Source organism: Parasteatoda tepidariorum, chromosome 10, assembly GCF_982258835.1.
Source record: "Parasteatoda tepidariorum strain Cologne lab strain chromosome 10, Ptep-v5.0, whole genome shotgun sequence".
Taxonomy (NCBI): domain Eukaryota; kingdom Metazoa; phylum Arthropoda; class Arachnida; order Araneae; family Theridiidae; genus Parasteatoda; species Parasteatoda tepidariorum.
This window is the reverse complement of record NC_141764.1, coordinates 25,754,745-25,757,205: the sequence shown is the minus strand read 5'-3', so window position 1 is coordinate 25,757,205 and position 2,461 is coordinate 25,754,745. Positions and strand designations below refer to the sequence as shown.

Below are 2,461 nucleotides of genomic sequence, written 5' to 3'. Positions count from 1 at the left end.
TCAGGTGTAATTTTTGATAGTTGGAAAGGTGATTTTTTACTAACGTAAGGTGTATTATTTTTCACCTCAAATATAAGTTTTTATGCTTGTAAAGGAAATTTTTTTAATCAAACTAAAATATGCCATTTTTCCCTTCAGGTTATATTTTTTTATGCTAATGTTGGTAATTAAATATAATTAAAATGTTTCTCCTTAGACTGCTAATTTTTAACCTAAAATATATATCTTTTCACTTGTAGAGGTATTTATCACTCTGATGGAGTTTTTAATGTTACACATTAGGTGGTAATTACTTATTAACTTTTTACGGTCTGTCTTAATTTTCACTGCTAATCCTGATGCTAAGAAACTATTTTCTAAACACATAGGCGGAATACGGATGAATCTTTCTTTCGAAAGAATTTTCGACTGATTTCCATGTATTGTGTGAAGAAAAGTAAAATGCAATGCAAAGAATATATCTTCCTTTAATTTTGAAATACAACCCATTGGAATGTATTCTTCCTCACACAATTCAAAATAGGAATTTTCACTTAACGCCTTTAATTTATAGTTTGTGAACCTTGTGCTAATTTGCAATTAAATAGTTCATAAAATTTATTATTCTTGAATTAACATGTAGAGTTGAATAATGTTAAGTATGCTGACTCATAAACCTTAAAAGAACATTTCAAATGTTTCTGTAATTTTAATAATTTCAATTAAACTATCGTGAAAAGAGGATACATTTGTTTCAGAAAAATGTGGGAACTCATTTATATAGAACAGATGTTAAAGGCGCTAATTTTTTGTAAAAGCGAAATAACAGCAAATTTAAATAATTTAGCCAGCTTACAAATAAAAACTTTTATTAACAAAAAAAAATTAATTTTTCGTTCAAGAAATCAAAATTCTTGACAATTACTCTGCTTCTTCTGCAAGTTTGCTGTGCTTACGTTATTTGGAGCATTGGAACCTATAAATAAAAAATTTGAATTAGCGAGAGTCATATTTACATTGATAATGACAAATTTTAAAAGATTAGAATAATATTTTAAAGCTTATTTCGTTGCATAAATCACCTTTTATTATTATTTCTATTCAATTTTGAATAAATAAATGGTTTCTTTAGTAACAGCAGATGAATAATAATAATAATAATGACCTGCAAAACTCTCCTCCCAGTATATTTCAATTCTTTATTTTGACTGTTTAAACATATCACTTAAAAAAGCTAATTTTTCTATAAGATGCATATAAAAACTGCTGTAGAAATAACACGCTTATTGAAATTCTTAATTTTCCAATAATTCAACCGACCATTTTTAATTATGGATTGTTATGCTGATATTTAAATTTTTTTCTCAGCAAATTTTGAATAAATTCAATTACACTGGGCCTGCTTGTTTAAATTTTTAGTCCAATTTCGCAAAAGAAATTGTACTAAAACCAATTCTCAATGCTGCTGATTCCGAAAATAATTGTCTATCACGTAAGGTTTTTAAAAACAAAAGGTCATTTTCAACCTTTTATTTAATGTGATCAAGAATCAATCATCTTTTAATAAAAGAATGTAGAACATCAATGTTTTGTGTTTTTCATGCCCGATCGAAATAAAAGCAACATTAAGTTTATATGTTTACTTGCCTGAGGGAATAATTTAAGATAATGCTATAAAATAATGTTTTCAAAAATCAAAGATCATGCAAACTTTATCAGTAATTTTTTAGGTGAAAAGATTTCATTGAATCAAAGGAGAATAATTTACTTTTCTTTTTTCTTTTTGGTGTATATTTAGAGTTACTCCCAGGGGAAGGCTCTCCAGTTACTAGTCTCCACTTCCTCCTAGCTGCAGAGCACGTATTATTGACAGCCTTATTCAAACCTTGAAATTCTGGATGCCATTTACGGAGCAGCTCTGTAAAAGTTGCATGTTCAAGTTGAGTAAAATCAAGTTATATAAAAGTTGCATAGCAAGTTTCATTTGGAAATTTTCAGATGAGATTTTTTTTAAGAAATTGAAGGAAATTGAAATATATATTTATATAACTTTGATAAGTTACTAATGTTGACAACAAAAATCCAGAGTCAATAATACTTTTAAACTTTTTTAACTACAATATATAAGCAGATTAAGTATAGGTTCACCAAAATGATTTTAATATTTAATTGAAATAATAAAATTATTTTTTTGGAATAGCTGTCTCAGTAAATTTGTTTTATACAATATTCTTTGTGAATTAAAGATAAAAACTATTTTATTAGAGCACACTATTTATACGAAAAGTTTTCATGTTCTTTTAGTCTCTTTACGAGTCTTCACGAGTCTTATTAAAAATAAATTGAAAATCATTCCAAAATATTAAACTGCATCATGTTGATCTAGAATAATATTCAAGATTTTGCCTTAGCGGACTAAAAACTAAAATAAAACTAAACACAGTGGCGCGACAGCCCATAGAGAGCCAAGGTCTACTGTGCC

At 27.1% G+C, this 2,461-nt stretch overlaps 1 long non-coding RNA gene across 1 annotated transcript; it reads right to left on the bottom strand.

The window, feature by feature from the left end:
• Positions 1 to 831: 831 nt before the first annotated feature.
• Positions 832 to 2,038, bottom strand: LOC147802456 (uncharacterized). The gene is made up of 2 exons (XR_015429740.1): positions 1,748 to 2,038; positions 832 to 955 (listed from the first exon to the last, which is right to left on the bottom strand). It is a non-coding gene; the product is annotated as an uncharacterized LOC147802456 (long non-coding RNA).
• Between the last annotated feature and the right edge of the window lie 423 nt (positions 2,039 to 2,461).